Here is a 16,824-nt window from a genome sequence, read left to right on the forward strand (position 1 = left end):
CCCTGCAGAAATGGCCTTGGTTTTCTGAAGACAGACTGGAAAGTGAACATCAGGTTCAGTCAAGGCCTAGTGAGATGCATCAGTATTCCCCTATTACAAATAGTGAGGGAAAGGAAAGGTACTGAATGAGGAGAGGAAGAATAGCTTTCTCTTTACATTTATGATACATTTTTAGCAATACAAATATTTCCAGTTTAATTTGTATCTCTGGTTTAATATGGTAATTATTAAAGGCAATAGCAGAACAAAAGGGACATACATCAATCCTGGGACATCAGCTAACAAACACTTCAGTTACATCCCAGGATTTCTCCAAACACCTTTCCAAATGTTTCTTTACATCCTGTTTATAGCTCGTTACATTCTCCTGTGACCAGAGCTGGTAGACCAGATCCTGCATGGTCTAATGGTTTCTCAAGTACCTTTCCTGCTCTCTTACATATCTGTAGGCATTCAGGCACAATGCAGTAATTGAATATAACCATTATAAAGGCAGTTCAATTCCTGGCCAACCCTCAGCATGCACATATACATTTGCAAAGCATTAATGGCATGGTAAGCTAAAAGCAACCATCCCAATAATACTAAGCCAGCTAGGCAAGATCTAGATCTACAGATGCTTTCTGTTTGCTTGGGATACTTTACTGCTTATATTATTATCTTTTTGATGTGCACTGCTCCGCTAGCATGCAGGAAATACTGTGAGCGTGTCCAAAACATAAACTATTCTATTCTATTTATTTATTTATTTAGCTCTGAGGTGGGGGAGATTTTATTGTTATATTTTTTTAAGGCCCAATTACATGAATACCTCAGCTCTTCATGTCCAAGACCAGTGTTAAAGATAATATTCAGATTAAGTCAGCCTTCTTAAGACTAAATTCAATTTATACTGATATAGCAGGTTACACGCTTAGTCACGTAAAAAAAATTCTGATGGATACAGGAGACAGCTGTTGGACAAAGCATATCTTCCTGCCTTTCATATCACAGGCCTGTTTACTGAGAAATACTGAACCAACCACACTATTGTCCAAATATACATTTATTTAAAAGCAGCTTTTTGGTATCACAAAATATCCCTTTCCTGGTCTGAAAAATAGAAATAAAAGGTTAAGTGGTCTAATGAATGGAAAAAATTTTCCATTTGTATTATTTTGTCATCTTCTGTTTACCTCCAATGGGAATAAGCACACCAAAGTTTGCAAAGTCACAACTCCCCCTGAATGGGCAATCAGACTCATCTATCCCTAACTTACAGAAGTTGCAGTGCTGATGTTCTCAAGGACTATGGCAATGTTGTATCTATCCAAACTCAAGGACGACAGATCCAAATAACCAAGGTATCACTGAGTGGGTTAAGTATCTCAGTCCTGGTTCAAAAAGTAAGGATCATCACGCTGTTGAGAGAAGGTCAGATGCTTTACATTTTCCAGCAATAGAGCAATTCTTAACTATATTCTTCGCTTTTCATCTTCACCCTTGCCCTACTTGTCCAAAATACCCTCCTTACATTCATGTTCTTCCTTTGTAGGGTGCTCTCACTGAAACAGATTTAGGCTACTCCTGAAGAATTTAAACTCAGCCAAAACCATAAGCTAAAGTAAAATGCCTCCGAGGCACAAACCATGCTGTGGCCCTTGACAAGACTGCTGCCAGAAGAATTCTACTGTTTAAGTATACAGATTCTACATGAGGAAGAAAAAGAGATAATGTGTTGTGGGTGTTATAAGGACAAGGAGAGACTCAAAGCAATAACCAGAATGTGCTCTTCTAGGGGAAGGTCCCTCTTAAATCAAAACTAAGAAGTAACAAATAAAAGTGAATGCACTAATATTAACTGCATAGGCTTTACACTCACACTATCATTACCTTCAACTGTTTGATCACTTTGCAAGCAATTGCACTGAGATAGGCACCCAGAATTTGAAAGGGCTGGTTCATGACCAGCCCACAAAGAAGAAAGCCAGGAGAGCTGAAATGGTGTCAAAGGGTTCCCAATTTTCTGAGCAGAAACACAGAATTCCCAGGGGAGATCTACTTACAGTTGCTAAGACAGGTTCTGATCAACTGTTACATAGACAGAAAGTCCCATTATAACATCAACACAAGAAGACTTCAGCATAGTTTTAGGGTCATAGAATCATTAAGGTTGGAAAAGATCTCCAGGATTACTGAGTCCAACCTTTGACTGAACAGCACCTTGTCAACTAAACCATAGCACTAAGTGCCATGGCCAGTCATTTCTTGAACACCTCCAGGGATGGTGACTCCACCACCTCCCTGGGTAGTCCGTTCTAATGCTTAACCACCCTTAAAATGAAGAAATTCTTCCTGATGTCCTAAGTGAACTTCCCCAGGCACAGCTCGAGGTCATTTCCTCTTGTCCTGCCTGACAGGTCCTCACACATTTTAAAATTTTTGTCAATTCAACAGATTCAGTAGAATTCTGATGAAGTACTCCCTTCAGCATGACCTAGAAGAGCCCAAACACAACCCTATATTCTTGCTTCATAGGATAGCTAGACTTTGAAATTTGCTTTTGTTTCACAGTTGAATTAAACACTGCATTGCAAAGTTACCCAAGAAACAAAAATAAAAAATCATTTCAATCAATTGAATGCTGTTTTGACAAAATAATTTTGTTTTGATTGCTAGTTTCAGCTTTGATTTAAATTTTATATTAGAATATAAAATACATTTTTGAAATAAAAGTTTGAAACAAATGCATTTCTGTTCCACAAATTCCAAAAAGCTTTATCTGGAAATATGAATAATGAAAATAAATAAGAGTCCTGGAAGTATTCTTCTTTTAATGAACCAGTATTTTTTTAGTGCTTCTAGTCCTGACCTTCAGTACACTTTAGTAAGCCTCAGAAGAAGCTTATAATACCTCTGCCATACTATCAATATATCAGTGACAATCTAATTATTATTAATAACCCATGTGTTATGCTGTTCTTGTCCAAAAACTGGTGAAGCTAAGAGGCTTTTTCAGACAGTCAGTTATGTAATGACTAACACACATCTTGTTGGGTCAAGTACCATTAATTACTACTGCCATTTGGGCAAATATCAAAACCAGTTTTGAGCAGGAGAAAGCAGCAGACTGAAACTCACAGAGAGTCCTACAGAAGACTCTGGAGTGAGGAGAAGTGAGGGGAATGCTAGTTGTTTCTGCTCTGTCCTTTAACCTTAAACTTAACTTAGAGAAAAATGTAAGAGCAGTTGCGATTAATAAGATATTTAATATCTAAAATTCCTTTTTCTTTAACCATTTGCTTCCTCTGCTAAGAAGGCTCTTGATCACTGCTCATACATTTCCAAATTACTAAAACGCAAAATACCATGAAGTCATGTGAAGCTTGACTGAAGCTATGAGACAAATCCTGGCCTAAACAGCGAAGAACTGAGGGATTTCACCTAGATCAGGTAGCAGCAGCAGTGCTGACATCTGAAACTATTTATTTAGGAAGATCATAAGGAGAGTTGAAGTACAGCTAGTCCTTTAAGCATGACACTCATCATGCCCAGTCATCCCTGGCTGTTTCAGCACTGAGATGCTTATGAGAAGTGGTTGTCTCCCATGCCATTTGGTGAAGGGTTTTTCATAATGTTGTCAGAATCTCAGTAAGAACCAAATAAATTTTGTTTCTTATACAGTGAATTTCTGAATGCAATGCTTGGAGCAGAAGTTCAAGAATTCAAACAGCTGTACTACTTAGTCCCCCACGAAAGCACATTCTAACAGGAGCTTGAACTGACTTATCAGAACATCAGATGCCATGATTCACAAGGCTGAGATGGGCGAAGTCTTTGGGAAAACTGTTGGTATTATCTCACCTGTCAGATTTTTGAAGCATTAGACTTGGGGAGAGGTATTTGGGAAGAGAAAGAGTAGCTAAAATAAAAGGAGTTTGGATTGCATATCCTTACCAATAGGTTATTAACATGAGGGAAATACAAAAATTTGTTCAAAAGCCTGAACTACAATTACCTCTAACAGAGTTTTTCCTGCTGCACACCGAGCAGTCTGCTGAATTTGTGTTCTGCATACTGGAGCCATGTGCTGACACTTTGCACAATCTGAAAGGAGTTGAAAACTCTCTCCTTCACCTTGTGTGTGCCTTCATCTAAGGCTGTCTGTAGCCCTTTCTAACAGTAAGATTTCACAGCCTAACTGCCTGAGGAAGATGACTGAATCTCTCACCCTTCACAAAATAAAAATACAGATTTAGAGATCAGAGAAAACAGAAAATACCCAAATGCATGTCCATGCCTCAGCATTCTCATGACTAGCAGTCAATGGTCCCCAGGCTTAGATCCATATCAGACAAAAAGTTTCCCTTTCCTAAACACAGTGTCTCTTCTGAATGGGGGACTTTCAATCCTTCTACCACCAGCTTCCCTCTCCCTTAGCTGGTCTTATTAAAACAAACAAACGAGAAACGCCCCCCTCTGCTAAGCATTTGTCCACCTTCCTCTCTTAATTTTCCTTATGTCTCCCAGGGTTTGGGTTTTTTAAGCCTCTGTACTAATACCTGCTCTCTTTGTTTTTTTTGGTTTGTTTTTTTGGGGGTTGTTTTTTTTTTCTTGCCTTTTCTTTCTGTTTGCTTAAAGCTCCAGCCTCTAAAAGCAAATTTGGAGAAAACTGGCTTTCTCTAGTTATCCCATTGTTCTTCTCAGGCAAGATCTATTTCAGATGTTTCTATTTCAAATATTTAATGACAGACCTATTCATACAAAGACATGCCAACACCACTCCCCTGTCTCTTTGGCATGATGCAGAGCACAGAAAAAGATTGTCACAAGATACAAGGAGTCTGTTAGTCAATAAAATCAAGTTCTAACTCATAAACAGTACACAGCAGATTCCATACATTGACATGCTTCCCGGAAGCAAAAGCCTGAGAAAAAGCAGTTTCAAGGGAGACCCCATGGGACAGGCCCATCCATTTAGCACTACCACAGTGGACCTTGGCTGGCTTCCCTTCCAACAGGACCTGTAGAGAAGCCAAAGACTGTATTGAGCCTTGGAGAGTTAACTTCCTTTTGGGGTCTTGTCTTCATTGCAACAGTTGTTTGTAAGTACAATGCTAATGTTGCCCCCAGCATGATTCCCACCCACAACAGAAGCCTCTTGCTCAAACTAAGTGCTATTTTAACTTGACTCTGGCCTAAAAACAGATTAGAAGTGGCAACCCATGTGCTGTAGTTACTAGTGTCAGTAACACAGTGGGAACTCATCAGTTCTCTGGTTATGTTTAAAGTGCTGATCTAAGATCCTGTCTTGTAACTGGGGTCTAGACTAAAAACACACAACCCTTATACCCAGTTATCTACAATAAGCTCAAGTGGGTAGCAGGCGATGGTCTGACGTTAACAATTTGCTTCTCCTCTCAATCTCTACAGTGCATTGCTGACAAATAAATGCTCTGAATTTGAAGAAGAAACTGCACATGCACAAATAAGTTTAGGATAGAAAACCCTTACAAACATCAGCCTGTAACACTGCTGTAACAACCGGATTCAATGCATGTAAAACAATACTTGTTTTAAGCATTTTTACCCAGTACCTCTGCCTACCCAGGCTATCGTTCGGAATGAGGAGGGTTTTTCTCAAGTACTTTGGAGTCACCATCTGTGAAACAGAGCACAGCTGCACCAATAATCAACATGAACACAGATTTTAGCTTTGTGAATTGCAGATCTTATCTATATAGTCAAAAGAATTTTAAGGCCCATGTGGGCCTGTGAGAGCAAGCCAGGGTGTCCATACAGTCAGTCACTGTGTGGCAAATCCAACCTCTCGCATACTGGCTGTTACCTACATAATCCTTCTCTTCAGTCTAATAAATTGGCACGAGATGAGCAAATCTGACTACAGGCAACTAATACAGACCACCAGAGAAGTGGCCATATTGTCATCTAAACATCTCATGCTCGACTTTATTTACAGTCTCCAGGGCTGTAATCCCAGCTGGTAGTCTTAATTAGTAGTGAACGTACTTTCACAACAAATTGGACCTTCTCCTTCTTGGGCATCAGATATCCCTTCCACAGATGACTGTGGATTATGAAGAGACAAAGTTTGGGGATGTTGGGCAGGCAGCTTTCTCCTATCACATATCTGAAAAACCAACATCACTCCCTGGCTCACAAGAGGACTTGGCAGGAAGTCAGACTATGACTATCCAGAAGACTCTTCCCTCAGCGTCAGAGTAGTAAGATACATCATGGAAACTTGTAACAAAGCATAAGTCAATACAAAATTGTGGGCTACAAGGCCAGCTGCAGGGGCTGTTTTTTGCTTATGAGTTTAAAGCCAAAACATGAACAATGTGGCAAGCATCATCAGAGAACGTAAATATCTACTCTTTTGCCGTTATTGCTAGCTTTGCCCATTCTGTAGCCATTAGTGAATGCCTTACTACAAAACTGCAAGTGCAGCAGCAGGGTTTTAACAGCTTTTTTCCTCTAGCTGCTCTGGGATTTTTCCTTTCTTGGCTGTAACCAGTTGCAACCAGTTGTGAATAAGTCGTTATCCCTCTGTGCAACTCACAGCAACTAAAAGAAACCAGTGTCATTATGCAAGTTTCAAAAAAGAAAAAAAAAAGTTTTGTTTTATGGTTAATTATCCATGGTCTATTTACAAAATAAATCAACCCATTGTGCACCACCAGGATTTGTGGCCTCATTTGAACTTTGCTTTTCATTAATCACTTTAAAAATAAAAGCTAACTAGTTTTTGTTTTTTCTCCTTTTTGGTTTATTACTTGCATCTGGCTATAAATTGTAAAAACGGGGAGAGAACAAAGTATGGATTATTAACCCTCAGTTTCATGACTTACATGATCTCAGTCTTGTCTTTCTCCACGTGCCTAAACAGATGCACAGTCCAAAAATTCCAACATTCTGTAAGAAATGTAATCACAAGAAGATTGAAATATTTTTTAAACTCAAACTTTGAGTTATTAAAAGGCAAAAAGCTTGCCTTAAGAAACAAGAAGGTGGGTAAACATTTACAAACATATTTAAGCTACTGAAGGAGGCCAATAAAATTACTCATATAGATATCTAAGTAATACACAAATGTTTGTGAGCTCTAAGTGCAAGACTGTTTTGTTTAGAGAAAACCTACTTGCAGGCAGTCTGGAAAAGGCAGAAAATGGATATCTGATTTCTGTAGAGTGCTTACAATTTATACAAGAAACCAGAAATATTTTTTTCTGAAAATGTTTTAATTATATAAGAAGTTTAGATCTTGTCCCTATGTGATGACAGAGAACTACTGAATTTATGAAAACTAGCCAATGGAGAGGCAAACGAAGGACATTTTTAGCTGCTCTGTTAAAAAACCTAAGTGTATTAACACTTATTTCACTTTGATAGGGAATAAAATACATATTTGCATAAAACTGAAATTCTCCTCAGCTTCAACTAAGAAAGCTGAACAATTTATTTATGTCCACTATGGACTCTTCAAGTAAAACTATAAAAAATAAGAAAGGTTGATAAACAAACATGATAAAAGCATATATAATGACAGGATATAAAAATGTCACCCCCCTTTTATTTTCCTTTTTTTTTCATTTACCAGTTACTCTTAAGTGTCCTTTGCCTTTACTATGACAAACAGAAAGTCACGGCACTCCACTTAATCCTTAATGAAATGCTTAAGAAAAAGCTGTGCTGTCTGTTGGTCAAAAAATGCGGCTTTGCTGCACTCAAAACTACAACTTTTTATTTCAAAACTCCTGAGTTGGATGCCAGTATAAGGAGACCGAACATAACCAACAGGTATATTTTAAAAACTGAGATAAAGAGCTGAAGCTAAGAAATTAGATCATTAATACTACATGTTATTACTAATAGGAGCTCAGGAAGGTAATTTTTGCTTGCCTGTTGGTGTGAAAAAGAATTGTAGAGATTTGAAAAGTTAAAAAAACCCACTGCCTCCTCCTCCACTTTGCAGATGGCTGAGATGCTTTAACTTTCATTTCCAAAAGTAAATTAGCTCCCACTTAAATGAAAGTAAAAATTAAAAGCTGCCTCCACCTGACTGCAAAGCACAGCGGCCAGGCTGGGAGAGGAATGGATAGGCCTTCAAAGAAAATAAAAGCCTTTTTAAGCGACTCCTCGTATGAACGCCTGCCCTTGCAGCAGCAAGCTGTGGCCCTACAGCCGCTTTCCATTATAAATGCTAAATTGGGAAATGTTTAACATTCTTTGTTTAATCTTTGCAGTATAAAGAAAAAACAGTTGATTCTCAGAAACATGACAGCCCGAGCAACCATTAGTGATCTGCCTCTCCCTTCCTCAAAGCAGAACAGGCCATTTCCAGCCTCAGTGGTGACTGACACTTTATAATCAGAAATGTATATTTAGATGGATCCTAGAAGACAAGATTGAAACTTTGTCATTTTTTTTTGTTCCAGTCGTGTAAGGGGCCTAAGGCAACCAGGATATTTAATAAAAACTGTGATCAGAAAAAGAGTTTAAGAAACACATGCAGTGGAAACTACAGGCAAAGGTGGTTTCAGATTCTTTCTGCATTGTTTTCTGTTAATATCTTTCCACAGTCTTTCCGTGAAGAAGAACATTATTATTTATTTTGATTTAAAACATTATCAGTTGACTGTATTTTTCTCTTGTTCACAGCACAGTCCATCTATTCTGCTGCAACCAGTCATATATAAATCAGCACAAACTCGTGAGTGAGCAACCCTCTCTGTTGTTTAGACAAGCAAACTCTCCTTGTATCTTGTCTCTGCAAGAACTTCCCTAAAGGGGTGAGTTTCATCATGCATCCCAAAAGTCAAACTAGTTAGAGGCTTCTTCAGTTGAAATTATGAAATAATACCCCAAATGGAGTCCCCACAGAAACTGAACTAACTGAAATAGTTAGGTTTTTTACAAGATTTTGCCCTGGAGCACACTTTCCGGATCATCAAGTCTAGTTCATTGCTCTCTTCTGCTACAGATATTAAAGGTCACATCCTAAAGAGTTGTTTTTAAGGCTCTGCATCAACAAGGTGAACAGACCTTATCCATCCTTTCCACCCTGGTCACCAGCATTCAGCAGCAATGAGACCAGACATCCAGGAAACAAACCCGTGAGCAAATGAGGATGTACTCCTTCCCCAGAGGGGTTCTGACAGGCAGCATGGCACATCCTCTCGTGGGGCTCATGCTGATGAAGGCACTCAGTCCAGAGTCCTCACTACATTTTGTGACAACAGGAAAACATTAACCCCTGTACAGAAGAAAAAGTAAAGAACATCGAGGTGTTGACCCTGCTCTGAGCGCTGCATACGTCCTGACAACTCCTGTACACCACTGGACTTCAGTGATCCTGCCCTGCAGGTGTCATGGCCCACTTGCACACATAAGGTTTAACAGCAACGGCAAGAATATACAGGTTCTCTGATGGGAGAAATGAACCATCTGCTTTGTTTGCTGTGAACATGGAAGATAATAACTTTGAAAAGGAGGACTGCAGGAACATTCAGTGCAGCTAGGCCTGATACTTTTGTTACAACTATTATAAAAATACTGCTTTTTGCGCCATTTCCTAGGGACTTCTGCAAGGCAAAAAGACCAGTGAAACTACTGAAGGCACTAGCAATGAATTCCTGATAGTGAAGGACACAAAATTGTCATAAACTTCAACCAAAGTGTGAGAGTTGCAAAAACCGACAGTTCTGAGGAAGGGAGGGAGGGAGGAAACCTTGCAGAATAATTGCAAGATAAAAAGCCTACTGTAGCTAATTCAGCACATTGCTGGATACAGAAAAATCATTTAGCTAGCTATTTTTCAAATATACCCCAAGTGTGTGTCAGGGAAGAAAAATAATGAAATTATAAAATAAAAATTAATGTAGAGCTCCTTTCATTTTTGTTGTTGTTTTTGAATCTTTAGTGTTCATATTTAACCTTTTCCCTAAAATAACAAACTTGAATTTAAAAAAACTAAGGCACAGATCTTTATAGAGGCAGGACTCAAACAGCTTATGTTTAAAAATAAAATAGCAGTCTTTTTAAGTTGTGAAGACTTATTCATTAAAACTGAATATTAACATCTCATTTCAGAAACTGTTCAAACCATCCCTTTTGCCTATTTTGCCTATGAATTTAGGAAGACAGAAGTTTCACAGGTTGCATGTCTAGCATCTGGTCAAGTCAAATCACCCTCTCCTCCATAAATTAAAATTAGATTTCCATTCTGCAGAAAACACAAAGTTCCCTCATTCTGGTTGCTGTTCAACTGTGTATATATAACCAGAGCTTGGCAGCAGACATTTCTAAGGGTTTTTATCTTGTTTGATTAGTAAATACTCAGAAAATAATAAATGTTTGTTTGACCATTAAGGAAGGCTAGTGCCTTGCTAGTAGTCCACCTAAGCATACAAAGTAAAGCCGGGGACTGAAGACTGGAAGTTAGTAATAACCTAGTGACATGCAGAGAAATGTCTCAGTAACTGAAAAGCATGCAGATGCCTTTAAGAGGGAAATTTGCTTGTCTACCATTAAAAGTTATCAGGTTTTGTACACCTATTCCAAATAAGTCTCCCATTTTATCTGCAATCAGTGCAGATAAACTTAGAGACTAAGACTCTGAGAAGACAGGCAGAAAGTAATTTTCATTCAAAGACAAATGATCACTCTTTTGATTAAGTTAAATACTGGACTCCTTATTGATCATGTTCTCTGTAAAGTTACACCATCTTCATCTTCTGAGCATTTTCTAAAGTGCTGACAGCTACGAGGAGCACTAGTATAAGGGATTTTAAGGAGGTTACTCTCTTCTACTGCCTGTAATTATGTTATAAACTGCTACTGGTATGTTGATTTAGCCCCACTTTACAATTACATAGATTTTCATGCCCCATAATTCCTATAGGACACTCTTCCAGCATTTAGTCCTATGGTGACTAGGGCCACTTTCATTTATATGTGATCATCTATATTATATAGGGTTATTAAGACTTATATGTGGTTGGTGCCCAAAGTTTGGTCTTTGTGCAACACCAGCCTGAAGTTTAAATAATTTTTTAACTTCTACAAAGTATTCCAACACCTTCTCCCTATGCATTTAAGTAGATTTTATAAACATTAATAACATAGCTTGAGAATATTTCTGCAGGGCACAATAAAGCAAGTATCTATGACTATAATCCCTACGTGATTCTGTACCGAGAAACAAATGGAGGCAGAAGAAGTTTTCATTGCCCAAAACCAAAGCAAGGGCTAGTTTCAGAATCAGGTGTTCCAATGCACTTTTGAATATATATGTACTCCCCAGTAATTTGGTGAAATATACTTACACAGCTTAAAATACACTTACAGAGCTTAAAATAGTTCACTTCCTGTTTTCACAAAATCCTGTTTCATTTAAAGTTTGTCTCAGGGATCACTGTTGAAAGTTGTCAGTTTTAAATATTTTTTTTCTATTATGCCCTGAACTGGGCATAATTCACATGCAGATTCATTTTATGGCTCTTTTCCAATGCCAGAAAAACACTTTAAAATAACTGAGGATCGAGCCCTATAACTTTATAATTGACCTAATAGACTCCTGACATCATATCAACAGAATTAGCAGCATTACACTAGGGAAGAATCTGTCCAAGAATGTGCACACAGACAAGAACGATTTGTAAAGGGCAAAAGAAAACAAACCCCGACACAATGCTCACAACCACAAACAGGTCAGATCCTCAGAGGATACAACTAGGAATAAATTGCTTGCAATAACTACAGGAATAATTTCTTCCTGTAGGGTAGGAATGAACAGGAAAAAAAGTATGAACTTTTCTTTAGTACTGACCCTTTTGTTCTTTTTTTTGAAGTCCAAAAGTCCCTCATTTATTTATTTATCTATTTTAAAAATTATTTTAGCAGGGCCATATGTATTTTTGCTTGCTAAAATATCCCAAACAACCCTAACCAGAAGAATCTTTGGACCTTTATGGACATCAGTCACTTAAAATAGAAATTAATAAATAAAGTTCAGCAGCATAACCTAAAATTTCACTATTCTTCTGCACTTGCTGCTGTTACACAGAAACCAAACTGACACTTGCATTAAGGTCAGGAGAGGAAAGGGAAAAAGCTTTCATTGTATACATCCAAAAGCTGGAGGGAGGGGGAGAAGAGAGAGGAGGAGAGAGGCAGAAACACTGTGTAGAAGCCAGGGATGTTCCAGAGCACACTGTGACAAGAAAATACTCAATAAGAATTCCTCCAGCCAAAACCAGATCTTAAATAGATCCATTGTCTTCCAGCCTGAAGCCCTTAAAAAGGCTCAAAATTAAAGTCTGTGCTGTGGGCACCCAGTTGTTCTTTCCTTTCATCAGGATTTGCAGGTTTTAATACAATCTGTCGTCAGGAAAAACAGTAGAGCTGTACAGTCCAGAGAGGTAACAAAAGCGAAAGGCAGGCGAGAGTTACATAACTGGCTTTTTACATAAATATTACATTGAGAGATATTTTGCTCTTCAGAAAGGAAAAAAGATTAAAAAAAAAAAAGGCACAAACCACGTCAGAGCATTCAATCCAACCTCGCTTACTCCTCGTCCCTCTTTCACTTTGCAACATGTATCGAATAGTTGAAGTGAGGTGTTTCTTTTTCTTGTTTTCACTAAGACTAAAGAAATAACCAATTCAGACTTAAAACACTTCATAATAGATCGTCTTGTATTACCTGAAAAGTGCACCACATCATGGAAGCTGGAAAAAAGTCTTATTTTCAAGCACAAGCAAGACTGCCTTGCTTATCTGCAGCACGGGGCAATTAGAAATGACCATGGATGTTAAACGAACTCGCCTCTGTACAGTCTGAGAAAAGGGAAAAAAAACCTGCAAGTCTCCCCATCTGTTATTTCCCTTTTTTTTTTTTTTTCCTCTTTTGGCTGTAGAAAAGCAAAATTATGCAAGAGCTTTTGAATGTAAAGCCTGTGTGTGCTTTTTTCCCTTTTTGTCTCTGTGTACACGGTATGTGATATTGCGTAACTGAGTACAGAGTGGGCGGTTAGCATTTACTATTGATTTACACTACTCCTTATATTGAATGCAGAGCTCTAAGAGGGAGATACACGCAAAGAAATGTGTGTGTGTGGGGGGGGGGGGGGGTGAGATGGATGCAGATTTAAGGTATGTGCCATGGAAAGGGAAGTGAAGCATGTAGAAACAGAACTATGCTTTTCTGAACTAAACATGCTTTTCCCAACCTTTTCAGTTTTGTGTCCTTTGGTGGAAGAGAGGATGCCTAAAAAACTCCACAAACCTCTCCATCCAAAAGTAAGGTTTCCCTCCTACACCCATGCCCAAATCCTATTAGAAACTACAAAAAAACTACCAATTAATGCTTTTAGGACATTTTGTGCTGGGTATAAAGATGCCCAGCAAGCTCTTATTGATCATGAGGGTCATTAAGGTTACTAAGAGACATCTTTAGTAATCCTATACATGAACTTTTTACTTATCCCTTCAGGACCTACTGGCTTGTAGGCACACAGAAATAACAGACACTATGCATAGCATGCAATACAAAGCCCTGCATTTATTGAGATGATTGGCTGACACTGAAATATAGGAATTAGAGACTAGAAACAAGGAAAGTTTAACCTATTTTGTTCACTCATATCCATATGTTCTCTCTTTTCCACAAGCACACACCCAGAGTCACCAATTCAGACAGAAAGGCCTCTAGCTCATTAATGAGAATAATTTTGAGTCAATAAGGAGAAATCCTCTCGTTCCCCTCATGTTGCTGAATCCTTTGCCTCCAAAGTGAGACATGGCAACCCAAATTCTTCCTGCTCCCACTCAACACTAGATCCTACAAAGTAAGGAAATGCCATTAGGCTGGCACAACACTGGACTTCTGGGCAGCCATTTATTTATTCATACTGGGTTGGGGATTTTTCTGATAATGTCAGTGGGATTCTAAAGTCTGTTAACATGGTTTCTAAAGGATGTTGAAAGACTGAAGACTAAAAGGAAGTTTATTACAAGCCACAGCAGACACTGAGCCTAGTATCAGAAAATAAACTGAGTGTGCTGATTAAAAAAAAAAAAAAAAAATCAACTATCAATGCTCTTAAAACTTCTTTTGCATTATCTTTACTGGAAGACACCCATTCCCCATATTAATTTATTCAAATTGTTTTTAATGGACAACATATTTTTTCTTTGCAGATCTGACATCAGGCATTTTTACAGGTCCTAAAATAGCACAGTATGCAAACAAAAAACCCCGTGTTATAAGAAAGGCAAGCCCTATTTTAAGGAAATTACACAGATATACAATGTTTCTGACTATTCTATTTAATTTTTTTTTTTTTTCCAGATCCACATCTACTAACATTAACTAGGGTACTACCAGCCAGCAGGCAGTCAGGATCTCCATCACAATGTTAGGAAAAGAAAACATATATTCAGTGTCTTGCACACGCTTATTCATTTTGTTTGCACATAAATAGAATTGCATTGAAATTACCCAGCAAATTTTACACAAAAAGTCATGTGCAGCCTAGCTAGTCTGATTTGTCTTAAAATGAAAGTGATCCTTAAAGAAAAAGAGTAAGGCCTTCATCAAGAGGGATCGAGGCATGCAACCTGTATTAGGCACTTACTAATACAGATGGGGCCAACTCAAAATGTGCTCAGGCACCTTTTTTTTGCTCACCATAGGAGTGGTGGGGGAAAGAAATGAGCCACAGAAGACAAACTCTACTTCAGTGTCTTGCAGTCACTAGAGATGATCAGACTTTGAGCGATGCTATGGGGAGTGTTTCATGAAGACTGGACCATAGGACCAGCGTATCAAACAATGAAAACTCGCACTGTTCTGAAAAGACTGCACGTTAAGAGGAACATATTTTTCAGCACTTAAAGTTAGTCTGTATTTTTATTATATCCTCACCTTATGAGATGCAGCATAAAATCTTAAAATGCTTTAGAGTCTTATAGGATGTTATATAAAAGAGAAACTAAAGAAATACCAGCTAAGGGAAAGCAAGCTCGGATATTTGTAAGGGTAGCTCCAATGCTGCTATACTTGCTTTATCATTGTCCAGAGCACACATATTTTTAAGCACTTGTTTGCCTGTCAGATTATAAGTAACTATCTCTGGACTGTACATATCAGGTTCAACCAGAGATTTGAATCCCCTAAAAATATGGGGAGACAAATTAGGGAGTTCAGTTCTGATATATTTGTACTTGAGGGCTATCAAGCGAAGCTGACAGAAGTTTCCACTATAATCCATCTGCCTTCAATCGCTCGAAAATGTTGGAAACTTCACTATGTAAATTTTCTATTCTTAATGTTTACCTAATCTTAAATTTCATGAAAACTTGAATAAATAAAAGTTCATCTGTTTTACACAAAAGGGAATGAGGAAAAAAAAGAAAGAAAAAAAAGAATATCCAGAGATTTAAGAGAAAGGGGGAAAAAAAGAAATTAAACTATAGCAAGAAGCATTAACAACTGAAAATACGAAGGGACTCATAGCCTATGAAGTCAATACCGGTTAGATTCATGTTTCAAGAAAAAGTTTTCTACTATGATAAATACTGAAGTTTTTAAAAGTCCACACAGTTACAACAGCCTACCAAACCTTTTATGAAGCGCAGCTTGGATATACATTTGGGTCAGAAAATCCTAAAAAAACCCCCTCCTATGTATGTGCTAAATAACCTGCTGTATTTGTACCTAATTGTATATTACATTCTTTAATGTATCTGATACATGTTCTCCCTACAAGAGAACACACCTACAAAGTAACATTATTTTTTGCTACATTAGACAGCTGGTTTGGTTAGGTTTTTTTGGTTTTTTTTTGATTAGTGAAGCACATTAATATTAGGTGCCATTTGCATGTATCAAGGATTCTATAGCTCTGTATTTGCAGAAAAACTATGTGACTTCTCATTAAAGACTGTATCATAAGGGAGAGACTAAGCTTATAAACAAGTTATTACTCTAGGATTTCATATTTTACATGTAAGCTTAATGTTTCTCAATATAGGTTCTGTCTTTTTAATGACTGTAGGAGGAGATAAGCACAGTGCTAGGTTGCCATGGGCTTTTAATGGCAAAATGAATAATAAAAAAATATTAAAATGATAGAGACAAAACCTAAATATAAGCATACTAAAGATGTTTGCCAACTGTCCTTGCTAGTTAAAGAATCAATAAACCTTTGCAGACCTTGTGCAACATGACTGTACTTGCAATAAAAGTAATTCACAACAAATATGCTTTTCTTGGCAATTTACCTTTACTTTTCTCCTTCTGACTTCTCTTTCACATGAACCTTTTGGACTCAGTGTTTTGGAATGACCATGACACAGCAGAAGTTGCTAAACTTTCCCCACCCTTCAGTTAACCTATTAAACATGTGTAATGGTGTTATTTCTTAATGGTTCCTACAGACTGACGTATTTCCAAGACGGTTTTAGACAAAATGAATGGCAGTAAAATTGGCAAAGACTCAGAAAACAAAGTCCAAGGAGACTAGCAAAGAACTCAGTCAGAAAAAATGGTCTCTGGATATTTTTGACATGTCTGCCAGAACCAAAAGAGTAGAGGCTATGTCAGTGTTTCCATAATAAACATCAGTTTTCAGGATTATAACTCAGCTGCAACGATCTGATCTAGAGTCAAATCAACACGTGCATGGTTTTAGATCAAGAGCAATTTTTTTCTTTAAATATATATTTCCCCTACTGCAAAAGCAACCTAATGCTATAATTTAATCTGGTAACGAATTACTAATTTATCAGAATTAGGGAGAGAAAGCAGAAAACAAAATG

At 37.8% G+C, this 16,824-nt stretch overlaps 1 protein-coding gene across 14 annotated transcripts in view; it reads right to left on the bottom strand.

The window, feature by feature from the left end:
* The window catches only part of ZBTB20 (zinc finger and BTB domain containing 20), a 502,167-nt gene that overhangs the window by 249,830 nt on the left and 235,513 nt on the right, over nt 1-16,824 (bottom strand). Inside the window, exon 1 of one of the 14 annotated variants that reach the window (XM_027653330.1) lies at nt 12,707-12,725. The exons of the other annotated variants lie outside the window; for them this stretch is intronic. The gene's annotated coding sequence lies outside the window, so the exon portion shown is untranslated. Of the gene's footprint in view, nt 1-12,706; nt 12,726-16,824 lie in introns of those variants that run through there. 14 annotated transcript variants of the gene reach the window in all.

Source organism: Corapipo altera, unplaced genomic scaffold (genome assembly GCF_003945725.1).
Source record: "Corapipo altera isolate COAL_440 unplaced genomic scaffold, ASM394572v1 61, whole genome shotgun sequence".
Classification (NCBI taxonomy): Eukaryota; Metazoa; Chordata; class Aves; order Passeriformes; family Pipridae; genus Corapipo; species Corapipo altera.